Here is a 16272-nt window from a genome sequence, read left to right as displayed (position 1 = left end):
CATGATCATAATTTGCTTGTGAGGGAGGAAAGCGTCTAACCATAATCTGAATCTCTTATCAAAATTCCAATATTAATGATCTGTTCTTGCTGTAAAACTACTCAGGCCAGAGTGATAAATCCTCACAAAAACTGTGATAATTTTCAAAGACATCAGCTGGAATTGAGAAAATGCTCAGGGGAATAAGTAATCGTTTAAAAGTGTGTGTGTGTGAGACAGAGTGAAGCCGTCTCTAAATCAGCACTGGGCATGATGCTTAGAATGATAGACACTTAACACAGAGAAAAGGATTTTTTATTTAAATTAAAAATTCACAGTATGGAAAACCCTTATAAACCCTTGGATTTTAATAACCAGAAGGCAAGCATTTGGCAGCAGTCTTTACCAAAAATATCTTGTAATTTCTTGTATGTTTAATTCAAACAGCCAGGAGGATTTCTTACAATTCTGCAGTTTTTTTTTCGTTGTCTGGTGTGAATCGGTCTCTTGAGGTCAAGATAAAGCAACTCAGTGGTTTGAGGTCAGGACTCAAGGTGTGTTTTCATTTGTTGTAGCCAATCTGTAGTTGAATAGGCTGCAACTTCTGTTGAGTTTAATTGGGCTAAAATTAGATTTTATCTGTCCACGGAAATTTTTTTTAGTTGTGCTGCTGAACATTCAAGTGCTCAACTTTAAATGTGCATAAATAGGTTTTTATGCAAGTTAACAAAGTGTCCTGAAATGTGTGAAATGAGTGTTTTTTTCCAGCTCTGACCAACCCCTTTAATCTTGTCTTATTGATTGGTATCCAGGTTAGATAACTCCTCAGTCAATATTAGGGATTCACACTTTTTCCATTCTGCACTGTCAATGTTTACATGGTGTGTCCAATAAAGACATGAAAAACAAATCACTGATTAACATTCATTGTTATCTGTGCATCATTTAAGCAGACTGTGTTTGTTACATTGTTAACTTAGTTGGAGACCAGATCGAATTGTATGACCAAGTTATGCATTTTAAGAACCACACAGGTAAATCCAAAGGATTTGATTTGAAATTCACATACTTTTTCCAACAACTGTAAATAATACTAATCCATGGCTTTCTCACACTTACATACAGAAACTGCAGTCACTCTGTGGGCACCAGTGCACTTTATCCGATATGAGCTTGAAGACTCACAAGCCATTAGCTCACCACTGTTTCCACTATATATCTGATAAGCGTCTTCCCGGGTCGCCATTTAGGCCATACATCCATCCCAAGATCAATAGTGTGCACTTGCATTAGAGACACATGTAGGACCAAGTGGACTGACCATATGGAGGCAGGCACAAAGAGCAGCCTGCATTGTAAGATCAATAATGAATATCTTTTAAAGCATTATGCTTCTCTGAGCATGATTCTCACTACATTTAAGAGGAGAGTGAATGTCAATGACTTTCAAGTTTCACTTTTGTACCCATTTCTTCCTGAACATAAGCACTGGCCCATCAGGTTGTCATGGTAGGGGTAACACCACCTAAACAGCTGTAACTTTAATGTTACATGAAAATGTTTCTGATATATCAAAAGTTTGCATATGGTGATTCACATCACAACTGCAATATATCTATAGCGCCCGAAAACTCATATAACAAAACAAATCACTTCTAAAAGAAAATCAATAAACTAATTTAGTTTCCTTCTTTGACCTGCCATGTACTGCAGTCTGATGCAACACAATTAAACTGCTAACTAGAAAACGTTTTGTACTCTATAACGATTACACTGGTATGTTTTAAATAAATTAAATTTCTGTTTTGTTTGGCATTTTTCTTCAAAAAGTAGAGAGACCGAAAAGTCCACAAAACATCGTGATCGAGACGAGCCATTCTGCAGATGATTTTCCATGACATTTCTTTGTACAAGTTTTGCGAAACACCGCCACCGTGCGGCTACATCAGGATCTACCATTATTGACACCAACATACTGCAAACCACCATCGCCGTAGAAAACTGGAACAGAAGTAGTTTACAGAAGCAGATGGTTTCTACTCTAAACATATAAACCTATTCATATTCGAGGAGAGAGAGGAAACTTTGTAGGCTAAAGATCAATTTACTATAGGCTAGCTGTATCATGAACAAGTGAACAATAAACCACACACATCTAGACAAGATTTAACTATAGATTTTAATCGAAAGGATTTTCGTGTTAGGTCAGGGCATAATTAGCCTACTGTCCGAAGTTGCTCCAAGTGTTTCATTATGTAGGCATTTTGTTCTTAGTCCAAGTCCATGTCTTTAATATGAAATATGAGCCTCTAATGCATCCACTGTGAAAAAACATAAAACTCCTGTACACTGGAGAAAAACATACGGATTACGATATGAATTTCTTTAGTGAGAAGTATTATTTTTCCTATTTTTTTTGTTTTTTTACCCAAATTTTTTTACCCAAAATAGGATGGAGTGAGCGTTACTGAGAGCTTAACACGTCTGTTTCAGTCTGTTTTCCTGGAATTTTCCTTAATTTCTTTTTGACTTAAGAAAGAAGGACATGGACATCTTGAATGACATGGGGGTGAGTAAATTATCAGGAAATTTTTATTTGAAAGTGGACTAATCCTTCAATCATCTTGTTAGTTCCCTGATTATTTATACCCTGTCCTCCCTCATTCTCTGTCCGTTCTCGTTTATGTTGAGTTAGTGTTTGTTCGCTGTCTGATCTCCAGAGTTTGTTATTAAAAACCTATATTACCCTTCTCCTTCGTCTTTGTGAGTTCTACACTACCAACCCATGACACTGGGTCAGTGTATGGGTCCCCTTAGGATAATTTGTTTTCTCGTTTTTGTCTTCAAAACAGGAAAACAAAGAAACCGTTTATTTATCACATATTCAACCCTTCTCATGAACATAAGTAAACTAATCTCATGTCGTATTTTCATTATTTTATTTTTCTTTTCATTACACTTTGTTCTTATTTGCCAAATGGAAACACAATAACAAAATCAGCTTGAATATTCAATCTCTACATGTGGGCGGGAATGAAACGCCCCTTTCCACTGATTGGTCAACCAAACATCAAACCATGCCGGTGTTGTTTAATATTCAGTTCCTGTGACAAACTGTTCCAGTAGGTGGAGTATACATGAATATTCATGATATTTCCCCTGTTGTGGGTGTGGCTTTGAGACAACATGCAAATAAATGGAACTGAAAATAATAGTGCACACTTCTCAAATCGCAACTTGTTTATTGGATTATTGGATTATATGGATTATTTCGGTTAAGTTTTGATTCTAAGCATTAACTGCAACAGTTTACATGTTTAAAACAATGTATAGTTTGTGTAATATGATAAATCGTCTGAGCTGTTTTGCCCGATTGATTACAGGCATTCAGAATCGACACAGCAGAGCAACATGAGCGAATAACCTATGCTTGTCTAGGCTAATAGTTTTTTTTACTTTTTGACGTCTTTAGCTTTTTTTAAAATTGAATTTGTAAGGCTTTAAATTTAATTTGAATGGTTAGTAGCCTAGTTGTCATTCAGTGACTACAGTACTGCAGTGTGTTGACAACAAAACCTGAAATAAACCTCTACAAATGTATCTGTGCCCTAATAAAATTTAAATAAGCTAGCCTGGTGTGAATATTCTGTGTCATCCTTAATTCCTTCTTTATTTTGTATATAGCCAGTGTTTTCCAGCCTCCAAGGCCCTATCAAGTTCCCTTTATTAACACCAAGCTACACATTTTCCTGTTTTCACATATACTGGATATCATGTAGAATTGTAATTAGTCACACAAATAAATGCTCATTTACTTGTATCTGTCACATATTTTGTTTAGTTTTTAAAGTTTTAACAAAGCAACATCAAAATCTTTCCACATATACCTGTTTGGGATTCAAAAGTCTCCAAGTACTAATTTATTATAATATAATAAAGGTATGGACCTTTAAATTTAAATTATTGCGTCATTTCGCTGGGAAAACTCAGTTTTCTCCGAAAGCCTGAAGCCTGACTGGCTTTCGTGTGTGCACCTGCCTATATGACGGCCTATAAATCATGCAGAAATGTCATCTCATCAGAATCTTTCGACTGAGGAGCAGCTAGCTTGACTCGCTGTGCAGCGTAGTAGCACAGCAAGCAATGCTCGTTCCCGTTATCTCAGGGATCCAGGGTTACGCGAGCAACTATAAACGCTCACTTTTGATATGGTTCACTCGCATTGCGTCAGTTCGCTGACCCTTATGGGGAACTTAATCCAATACCACCATGCTACAAGCGTAGAATTGAAGCCACGCTGCAAGCCGACAACTTAGGGGTCCTAGGGGTCCTGATTGTGGTCGGAGCCTGACTACACAGTACACAAGTATTTTAGACTGACAACACGCATGCTTGAAGAGCAGGGATGTCCAGGTTGTAAAATCTGATGAAAGTGGACGGCAAGGATCAGCCGGCCCTGCACAGATATCTGCGATAGAGGCTCTGCTGGACCACGCCCAAGAGGAGGCCATACCTCTAGTGGAGTGGGCCCAAACCCCTAAGGGGCAAAACAAGTCCACGGACTTGTAAGCTAGCGCTATCGCATCTACAATTCATCTGGAAATCCTTTGCTTCAAAACCGACAGCCCTTTAGTGTGGCTTCCGAAGCTGACAAACAGCTGCTCTGATTGCCGAGTGGATGAGGTGCCTGCTCGTTCTCCGCAAGCGGAAGAGCTGTCAGCGCTATCACCTGCATTCTGAACAGGGTAGAGAGCACTTTCGGCATGTAACCCTTTCTTGGCCTAAGGACCGCTTTACTGGCGTTAGGCCCGAACTCAAGGCAGGAAGGTTCCTCAGATAGAGCTGCAGATGTCCAACTCGCTTGACTGACGCTAAAGCCAGCAAGAGGGCAGTCTTAAGCGAGAGGGAGCGAAAGGTCAGTTTTCTTGAGTGGCTCAAAGGGAGGGTACCGAAGTGCCCAAAGGACTGTGGAGAGGTCTCATGACGGGACAGAGCAAGGGCAGGGAGGATTCAACCTCCTAGCCCCTCTGAGAAGCTTAACAAACAGATCATGTTTCCCAATCGATTGGCCAGATCATGCCTGATGGCCGCCACATATACCTTGAGTATGGAGGGGGCACGCCCACCGTCCAGCATCTCCTGCAGAAACGCGAGAACTGACACAGTCTCACATTTAGCAGGGTCTAGTTTCCAAGCTAAGCACCAGCTTGAGAAAACAGACCATTTTTGGGCGTAAAGGCACCTTGTAGAAGGGGTCCTTGCCTCCAAGATCGTTTTCATTACCTCCTGGGGAAGGCCTGGCAGCTCCCATTGAGGGGCCAAACATGCAGGTTCCACAACTCCGGTTGGGGGTGCCAAATTGTCCCTCCGCCTGAGAGAGACAGTAGCTGGACCCATTCTGGGAATCAAAGCTGGTTCTGCCAGCGTGGTGCCACCAGAAGAATTGAACAGAAGCAGGGCTACAGGAGGGAAGGCATAAAGGCGCGGACTAGGCCATTTCTAGGCCAGCGCGTCCATTTCCTTCAAAAAGTATATCTGGCTGTGGGAGTTCTCTTCTGCCACGAAGAGATCCATATCCGCCTGACCGAAGGTGCTCCATATTGCGTTGACCGCCTAGGGGTGGCTCCATTCCCCCGGGGGCGGTCTGCGGTGTGACAACATGTCTGCTCCTAATGTTTGAGGAGCTCGGCACGTGAGCAGCCCTCACTGAACGGAGGTTCCTCTGTGCCCATAGGAGAAGATGGTTCGCCAGTCTGTGCAGAGGGCGAGACCTGAGACCTCCTTGGTGGTTTATAAAGGCAACCACCGCCCTGTTGTCTGAGCAGACCAGGACGTGATGACCCGAGTTCCAGCTGGAACTCCTTGTAAGCCAGAATCACCACCATCATTTCTAAGCACTTGATATGTCAATTCGACATAGGGGTCGCCCATGAGCCGAAGGCTATTCTGCCGTTGCACAGGGCGGCCTCGTCTTGGAGGCATCTGTCATGACCACTTTCCTCCTGGAAACCTAGCCCAGCATTACCCCGTCCTGGTAAAAGCAGGGTGATTTCCAAGGGACCAAAGCCTTGATGCAGCCGTAAGTCACCTTGAAAGCGTGTTCTCAAATAAAGGCACTCCGAAAATCAGGAGCATGGCAGCCTTGTTCAAAGTGGGCTCTCTTCTCCCCCTCAAAGTGGTTTCAGAAGATGCTGGGCCTCATGGCAGCAGCTTCCTTGGTCATTCCGCTGGGCCTGCTCTTGGGGTTGCACCGACTAATCGACTAGTCAACTTTAACACTCTGCCATGGCGCTTTAAGAATGACATCGACTAGTCGCTGATCCTGGACTATAGAGGGCACAAAGGATAAAAAACTTTTTAAGTCTACCTTTACGCTCCATATCCTACAGTTAATGACAAATAAATGTATATTCCGAGAGTGCTCCACAAGATACGTTTGATTATACCATCTGGATGCTCAATATTTATCGGGTGAATGCACGTTTTAAACAGCTTAATGTACAGGTAAGTTATCTGCCATTCTAAAACTGCGCTTCTACACACGCACTACACATAGCACATCATGTGCAGATAGATTGCGCGCATACAGAATCATTCAGTAGCGCAGAAATGTATTGTCAGGAAAAAAGAGTGAAAAAAACCCCCATATGAAATTAGTTTTTTATTTTCATGAAAAGGGTTGAATATGTTTTAAACGGTTTCTTCATTTTTCTGTTTTGAAGACAAAAACAAGTTCAATATTTGTTAAAAGAGCTGTTTTAGTGGATTTTTAACAGCTTTTTAAAAGATGCTGAATATTATATCATAATATTTCTGAAGGAGTAATGCTCATTATTGGCTTCATACATGATATTTAATTTCAGTCCCAGCAAACCCATGGTGAGAAAGAGAATGCTGTGATGTAGCCTACATGGTTAATTGCTATGAAGTTTTATCTGATTTTGCCTAAAGAATACTATTTTCTTCTTTAATTTTTTTTTTTATGTGAAAAAAGAACCATACCAACAGTTGCTCACACCTATTATCTACCATCCTACTGGTGATACAGAATATTTCCTCTAGATGGCAGTGCAGATCCATTTTTATGCTACAAAATAGTCTTTTAGTAACACTACATTTGTTCTCCACACTGCTGGAAGCTTTTCCTTGAGCATTTGAACTCTCAAATAAAGCTACGTTTTATTTTTATTTATTTATTTATTTATTTATTTTTTTACATTAGATCATTACATTAGATATTACAGTTACTGATTACAGAATATAGTATATAAAATTCTTAACAATCAAACAAAATTATGGATCAAACTGTTCTGGTTTTAATTAGAACAGCTATTAGGTCTTTGGTCTATTTTTTGTTCATTTTTCTTTGTAATTTTTTAATTTTATTAGACAAAATGTGTTGTAAATACTACATTGTGGCATCTCAAGTCTAATAATTTTAATGTTGGATATAATTATGGAGGAGAAAAAGGATTGAGGGTTTTACAGGTTTTAAAAGTCCTTGAAACTATATAATATGCATTAGAAAAATTATTTAATGATGGTATTTCTACAAATATCCACTGTTCATTTATCAGTTGATTTATCAAATTGTCCTTCAAAAGTTCACTTCTTTAATTGTTTTAAATAATTATTTAAATTGTGCGAATTGATTTTATTTCCATATATTTTGTGGTGATAATGTCTTCATGTAGAAAGGAAAAAAAATCATATCAACATTGTATTAACAGTAAATGTTCCTTATTACATAAAAGTGCTACATACTTAACAGAATATTATGGGTTACGCACATGTTCAATATGTTTCCATCACTCTGTGACTGAAGTAATTGCAGCGAACAGTGAGGACCAGCAGCACTACAGGTCTAAAGAAAGTCTTCTCATGTTCCTAGAAAGGCAAGTTTCTAATAATCCTGTCTCTGTCTCATTAGATCCATGCATCATTGATGTCTACGTTGATAATGAGTTGATTGTGCTGCTTTGACCAGTGGCCTGTGGGAGAAAGCGTCTTGTAATCAGATATATATTAAAGCTGAGCTGAGATTTCAAGGCACAAGGGCTAATGTTGACATAGCTCACTAATCATACAAATGGACAAGCTCTCAAAGATAAGGCTGGAATTGACTATGAAATAAATACGTATTTGATCAGAGAAAATCATGCTTCTTGGGCTCAAGGAAAAGTTTCAGTAGCCTACCTAAATCGCACAGCAGTTTTTGTGGAAGATCATTAGTGCCGAGGTGCCTGACTCACCTTCCCTCAGCCTACGATAGACCAAAGAGCTGAAAAGATCACATACACTCAGTATTGTCTTCCAGCCACACTTTTAACATCAAACCCCCACTGTCTCTGGAGAGACAGGGGCAGCATTGCATGAAGAGCACTGAGACTAGCTGCTCTCCTCTGACACGGCTAACTAGCACCAGGGGCTACCGTCCAGAGCCACCTCAACCTGCTATAGCAGGAATTTCAACTCCTCTCCACACTGTCACTAAAGACACAGGTACGTTTGTATACCCTCTCACAAAGCTTTACTTGTTCTAACTGTAGGTCCAATCAACGCTATAGGATATGTTTAAGGAAAAGGTGGCTGTGGGCACCAGTTTGGACAATATTGGCCTATGTGATCAGCAGGCGTGGAGTTTAAACAGACTGGTTTTTTCCAGGACACCTGTGAGTGAATACAAACGACAGAGAACTTTCATAAGGACATGATGATCAACTATTACTTGGTTTTACATATAATTATTATTTTATCCTTTTAATACATTTTAAGTTTAAGTTTATATAAATATAATTTTATAGAATTTAAATTGATAACATTTTGCTATGCATATTTGTCATTTTAATTTAAGATTTTTAATATATCATTTTAACTAGATACTGTTATTCCTGTATATATAATTTGTACATAAATACAAACAACAGAAAACTTTCCTTAAGATCAACTATTACTGGATTTTATATACATTTTTAATTGAATTTAAAATAATTTTATTTTTACATAGTTAAGTTTATAATACATTTCAATAATCATTTTTAGATAATTAAAAAAAAAAATATTTAAAATATAATCAGTTTCATAAAATGTATAATTTTAGATTTGTTATGATCATCCATGGGTTTTATATATATATTTTATAATTTTTTTATTTTATAATTTTAATTTAGTAGTTTTATTTTAACTTTTTAAATTTTATTTTGTTACATATAATTTGTACAAAAATGCAAACAACAGAGAACTTTCTTTAGGACCTGGTGATCAAGTACTGGATTATATATATTTATACAACAGTTCTTTCTGGTTCTCAAATCTGATTGGCTGAGAGCCGTGCGATATTCCCCCAATATCAGCACTAAATCCGTTTCACCACTTGTATCACTCCACATGCTGCGACTGTCATGGCGGTCAAGCAAATCCACCATTTTTTTTTTTTTTACAAAAACTACTGTTGTTTTGTAACAGAATGTAATTTTAAGAGTTTTTAGGCAGGAATGTCGTTATTTAGACCTCAAATAGGTGTCTAATATATAAAAACAGCACCTATTTTACATAGACCAGATATGAGTTCCAGGCCTTCAGCGGCCATTCAGCACTCATGTACCTTTAGAGAACAGCTTAACCTTGGCCAGTGCTTCAGGAATTTGCCGCTGGCTCTTATGTATATAGTGGTTAAACATGAGATATAATTTATTTGGGGTATATCAAACAGGCAATCTTTGGTTTTATCAATCTATTACTTGTTCCAGAGCAAATTGATCCAGAAATTTCATTTTTGAGTAACTAACCCTTTAACCCAAAAACGAAATTTCTGTCATTAAGCACTCACCATCGTGACGTTCCAAACCCGCAAGACCTTCGTTCATCTTCGGAATACAAATATTTTTGATGAAATCCGAGAGGTTTTTTATCTCCCATAGAAAGCAACAAATTAAATTACCACATTCAAGATCCAGAGAAGTAGTAAGACAGCATTAAAATAGTCAACGTGACTACAGTGACCTTAATGTTATGAAGCAACGAGAATACTTTTTGTGCGCAAAAACAAAACAAAAATAATGACTTTATTTAACAATTTTTCCTCTTCCCTGTCAGTCTCCTACGCAGTTGACGCAATGAATGCAGTGCAGAGCTTCCGTGTTCTACGTCAGAACGCTGGCTATTTTAACAATGTCTTTACTACTTCACTGGATCTTGAATGTGGTAATTTTCTTGCTTTCTATGGGAGATAAAAAATCTCTCGGATTTCATCAAAAATATTTGTGTTCCGAAGATGCGGGTTTGGAACAACTTGAGGGTGAGTAATTAATGACAGAAATTTCTTTTTGGGTGAACTACACCTTTGTTTAGTTAATTGTTTGCTTGTGTTTATTTCGTAATGTCTATTGTTAACAATGGCTATTGTTGTTCATTTAAATATTACTGTTCAATAAATATTATTTTTTTAAATAATATGCAGTATTTGGTATTGAGAAAGGGTCCGTTAGTGATTGCGATTTCGACTTCAGAGAAAGTTACTTCAATGAAGCGACTCAACGTTCCTTCGTTACTAGTTCTAAAGTGACGTTTTAGCATTAGTAACGGAGGTGTGGTCACAACTGTTATACAGTCAACTTGAGATTTGAATCTGTGGCAGAAGGAAGTAGTTTTGCACAAAAGAGGGTTTTTAATGACACTCTGTACTTGTTTCTTATTTATTTACTCACTTGTGTCATTGAGCTGTTGTATAAATGCAATATTACACTCATAGTCATGCAATATGGCTTTATATCAGCACGCTGTGTTGGCTAATCGTGTGATATTGCTCATAAAATGTTTTAATATACAGAACTGCCTTAATTCTTTGTGGCATTGTGGCAAGAGGTGCTCGAAACATTCCTCAGAGATTTTGGTCCATACTGACAAACATATGATCACGCAGTTACTGCAGATTTGTCAGCTGCACATCCATGATGCGAATCTCCCATTCCAACACCAAAGCGTTCTTAGCCAGCTAAAAAAATGCCTGGTACTCTTCTGAAAACGGCAAGCTGGTGGCGCTGAGTGCTTTGGAGGCGCAGCGTTTTTCCAGCTGAGACGCTTGCTATGATTTGAAATATCCACAGCAGTAACATGTTACTAGTATCTCATTTTTGAAGAATATTACTGAATATAAAAATGTTACTGGATGGCTGGATAAAAAGTGACAGTGAAATTTTTTTTTAACTCTCAGCTACATTAAAACAAACAAACAAAAAACAAAAAAAGACAGGGCAAACAATCTTGTGAAATATTATTATGAAAATATATTTTGAAAAAATATATTTTCATGAATCCAAAAAATTTATTTCAGAACGGCTTTACGAACAAAAATTTTTCTACTTGTGTTTCATGAAAGAGGCCCATTGTCATGTTCAAGAAACCAGTTTGACATGATTTGAGCTTTGTGACATCGTGTTGTCCTGCTGGAAGTAGCCATTAGACGATGGGTACACTTTGGTCATAAAGGGATGGACATGGTCAGAAATTGAGACCAGTTAATGTTTTTCCAATCTTCTATCATCCAATTTTGGTAAGCCTGTGCGAATTGTAGCCTCAATTTCCTGTTCTTAGCTGACAGGAGTGGCACCCAGTGTGGTCTTCTGCTGCTGTAGCCCATCTGCTTCAAGATTCGACGTGTTGTGTGTTCAGAGATGCTCTTCTGCAGACCTCTGTTGTAACGAGTAGATATTTGAGTTACTGTTGCCTTTCTATCAGCTCAAACCATTCTCTTTTGACCTCTGGCATCAACAAGGTATTTTTGCCCACAGAACAACTACTCACTGGATATTTTCACTTTTTTAAACTATTCTTTGTAAACCCTAGAGATGGTTGTGCGTGAAAATCCCAGTAGATCAGCAGTTTCTGAAATACTCAGACCAGCCTTTCTGGCACCAACAACCATGCCATGTTCAAAGTCACTTTTCTTTCCCATTCTGATACCCAGTTTGAACTTCAGCAGATCGTCTTGACCAAATCTACATGCCTAAATGCACTGAGTTGCTGCCATGTAATTGGCTGGTTAGATACTTGCGTTAACAAGCAGTTTAACAGGTGTACCTAATAAATTGGCCATTGATATATATATATATATATATATGTACATATACATACACACACACACACACACACACACACACAGGTGCATCTCAATAAATTAGAATATCATGAAAAAGTTTTTTTTTTTTTTTTTTTTTTTTTGTCATTTAATTCAAAAAGTAAAACTTAAATATATTCTAGATTTATTAGACACAAAGTAAAATATTTCCAGACTTTTTTGTTTTCATTTTGATGATCACAGCTTGCTGCTCATCAAAATAAAAAAATCAGTATCACAAATTATTAGAATATTTAATTTCAAGTTCTATTAAATTACCATTCTCAGGGTATAAATACTGGGTTTAGGTCAGTAATCCCAACAGCAGTCATGGGGAAGTTTGCTGACTTGACAGTTGTCCAGAAGATGATCATCAAGACCCTCTACAATGAGGGTAAGCCACAGAGGGTCAATGCTGAAAGAGCTGGCTGTTCGCAGAGTGCTGTGCCAAAGCATATTCATGGAAAGTTGACTGGAAGGAAAAAGTGTGGTAGGAAAAGGTGTACAAGTGAAAGGAATGACCGCAGGCTTGAGAAGATTGTCAGGCGAAGCCGATTTAAGAACTTAGGAGCGCTTCAAAAGGAGTGGACTGAAGCTGGAGTCAGTGCATCAAGAGCCACCACACACAGACGTCTTCAGGAAATGGGCTACAACTGTCACATTCCATGTACTAAGCCACTTCTGAACCAAAGACAACGTCAGAAGCGTCTTACCTGGGCTAAGGAGAAAAAGAACTGGACTGTGGCTCAGTGGTCCAAAGTCCTCTTTTCAGATGAAAGTAAATTTTGCATTTCATTTGGAAATCAAGGTCCCAGAGTCTGGAGGAAGAGTGGAGAGGCACAGAATCCAACTTGCTTGAAGTCCAGTGTGAAATTTCCTCAGTCGGTGATGATTTTGGGTGCCATGTCTTCTGCTGGTGTTGGTCCACTGTGTTTCATCAAGTCCAGAGTCAACGCAGCCATCTACCAGGGAATTTTAGAGCACTTCATGCTTCCTTCTGCTGACAAGCTTTATGGAGATGCTGATTTCATTTTCCAGCAGGATTTGGCACCTGCCCACACTGCCAAAGGTACCAAAAGCTAGTTCAATGACCATGGTGTTACTGTGCTTGATTGGCCAGCAAACTCACCAGACCTGAACCCCATAGAGAATCTATGGGGTATTGTCAAGAGGAAGATGAGAGACACCAGACCCAACAATGCAGATGACCTGAAAGCCACTGTCAAAGCAACCTGGGCTTCCATTACACCTGAGCAGTGCCACAGGCTGATTGCCTCCATGCCACGCCGCATTGATGCAGTAATTCATGCAAAAGGAGGCCCAACCAAGTATTGAGTGCATAGAAATGAACACTTTTCAGAAGCCTGACATTTCTGTTTAAAATATCCTTTTTTTTATTGATCTTATGAAGTATTCTAATTTATTGAGATAGTGAATTGGTGGGTTTTTGTTAAATGTGAATCAAAATCATCACAATTAAAAGAACCAAAGGCTTAAAGTACTTCAGTCTGTGTGCACTGAATTTATTTAATACACGAGTTCCACAATTTGAGTTGAATTACTGAAATAAATGAACTTTTCTACGACATTCTAATTTATTTAGATGCACCTGTATATATATATATATATATATATATATATATATATATATATATATATATATATATATTTTTTTTGCCCTATATACTGTATATGAGAATATTCCTTAGGATTTGATGATCTACTATTAATGGGTTTTATTCTGACATGTATTTTGATGAATTGACATTCCTTTGACAGATCCCAGAATTAATGTCCAACACCATAGATGTCAAACTAGACCAATGACTAACTTTTCAGTGGACAAATGTCTTGATTTTCAAGATAATTTATGTTTTTATGTTTTCTAATCTCATGCCGTCAAACTAACCCTCAAGGGAATATATTATCCTGAATGTACATGAAGAGCAGAGATAGACCTCAAAAAATGCATCTCATCATTTACAAAAACAACACATCACTCACTCTTTGAGAGCAACAACCGCTCAACCGCTGGGCTCTTTCAGAATCATTTACAGAAAAGAAGAAAATATGCATCTGTCAGGAAGCTCTGAAATGTAATTTCACATCCCACCAGATGAAATGCCGCTTTGTGCTCCTGTTCTTCTCGCTGTCAGCATGGTTTCTCCACTTTCTACAGGTGCTGCTTGGCTCAAAGGGAACAATGCCGGTGTTTTTTGCTTTAGTATGAACAAAGCCTTTGTCTGGGGCTCTCAGAGGGAGGTCCAAAGGTCCATTGCGGGCTTTGAACTTTCAGGTCAAAGACTTCACAGAACTGCGGGGCCTGTATTGCTCCCGTGCCACAGCCAGTCACATTTGTCCTTTTGATTGTCATCTGTGTCTTTAAAGGCCCTGCAACCATAGGTCATTTGGGGTCTTTTATGTGGAGATACCAGATCTGCCCTTCAGGCTGGCTAGAGATGTCCACTTATTAGTACAGTTCCTCATCGCTGCTTAAACAATTGGGATTCTACAAACACAGGGTTCAAAAAAAAGAAAGAAAGAAAGGAAAAAAAAAACGTTTTTTATTTCAGGAAGAGTTGTACAGAGGCTTGTGCTCATGCATCAGCTGAGAGAACAGCAGGCCTGTAAAGCCTTTGTTCATAAAATATGGAAAGACACCACACAGAATAGGAGAAAAAACACAGGTTTCTTTTGATGTGAGCTCCTTTAGTGCATGTCTTCATTGGAGTAGCCTGTGGATATTTTAACCTTCTGTAAAACTCACCCCAGTGCCACTTTCTTTCTCTCTTCTCTGTACTTCAGCGCCATGCTACGGTAAGATTGAGAAAATGATCTTTATTTCATGAGGCCCTTTTCTCTCATCTGTTTGACACTCTGGTCCAGGGCAGATTTCTCTGTCCTGCAGCGTGGATGGAGTCTCTGTTCTTGTGTTCCTCTGCAGCTCTTTGTACCGGGTCGCTCACTGAAACCTATACGCTCTAAATACTAAGTTAAAAAACATGGACAACCCAGTAGGCCTAATGTTTTTTCTTTTCAGTAATGACTTTTTTTCTCTCATGGAGCACAAAGGAAGACAATTGAGCATATTTTTTCCATATGCTTTTTCATACTATTGGGCTGAAGCTTTTTTTTTTTTTTTGATTCATTCAAATACTAAGTCTTTTAAAGTTAATACAAGCTTTGTGTGATGAACAGACTGAAAGCCATTTTTCACAAAAGATCTCAATATCCAACCTAGCTTTTCTTTGTAAGTTCATGAGGCAATTCGCAATATCTGATTTCTGAACGAATCAAGTTGGATCTTTTCAGTGAATTAGTTGATCTGGTCACAGAGGTGAACAGCTTAGTGAAGGGGAAGCTTATCAGCGAATAATTATGTGAATTTAAGTTCCTCACAGAAATCTATACACTCACAAAAATAAAGGTTCTTTATTGACATATATTGTTCCATGAAGAACCTTTAACATCCATTGAAACTTTCCATTGCATGAAAGGTTCTTTATAGTAGAAAAAGGTTCTTTAGATTTGATTAAAATGTTCTTCACACTAAGGAAAACTCCCTTTTGGAACCTTTATTTTTAAGAGTGTATGGCTTCAAAAGACTTGAAATATAGAGCACAAGTTGTATATGGATCATGTTTATGGTGCTTTAGAAGTTCAAAAGCTTCAGTCGATTCAGTCCATTCATTCATTATTTTCAAGGAAAACAGTATGAGAAACTTTTTGTGTTTACTAGGCAAAAGAAAGTCACACAAAAACAACATGAGTGTGAGTAAATTCATTTTCATTTTTGGGCGAACTATGTCTTTAACTAGAAACGTTGAAAGTTTACAACCAATGACAATTATATGAATGTTTCTACTCATTCTGGTTTCTGATTACATAACATGACATGCGTGACCAAGATTTAACTAAATTTAAACGAGGGAATGAAATAGTACAAAGTGGCCATGATTTAACTAAATTGGGGGAACAAATTATTACAACATGGCCACAATATAACTAACTCAGAGTATCAACAATATAATAAACGTGGCCACAAATTAATAAGTCATGGGAACTAGTTCTTAATTTGTAGCCAAAATGTTTAGTTTTTACTTCACATGTCATGTGCTGGGCTCTGTATTCTATAGTCTTTTTTCCAGTTGATGTTATTGCCATCAGTCTGGACTCAT

The 16272-nt window shown here is 38.1% G+C and overlaps 1 protein-coding gene across 2 annotated transcripts in view; it reads right to left on the bottom strand.

Annotated features, from left to right (window-relative positions):
* Positions 1–16272, bottom strand: part of LOC127515288 (vitamin D 25-hydroxylase) — a 140395-nt gene that overhangs the window by 16474 nt on the left and 107649 nt on the right. The window lies entirely within an intron of this gene.

This window comes from Ctenopharyngodon idella, chromosome 7 (genome assembly GCF_019924925.1).
Source record: "Ctenopharyngodon idella isolate HZGC_01 chromosome 7, HZGC01, whole genome shotgun sequence".
Classification (NCBI taxonomy): domain Eukaryota; kingdom Metazoa; phylum Chordata; class Actinopteri; order Cypriniformes; family Xenocyprididae; genus Ctenopharyngodon; species Ctenopharyngodon idella.
This window is presented reverse-complemented; position numbering and strand designations above follow the sequence as displayed.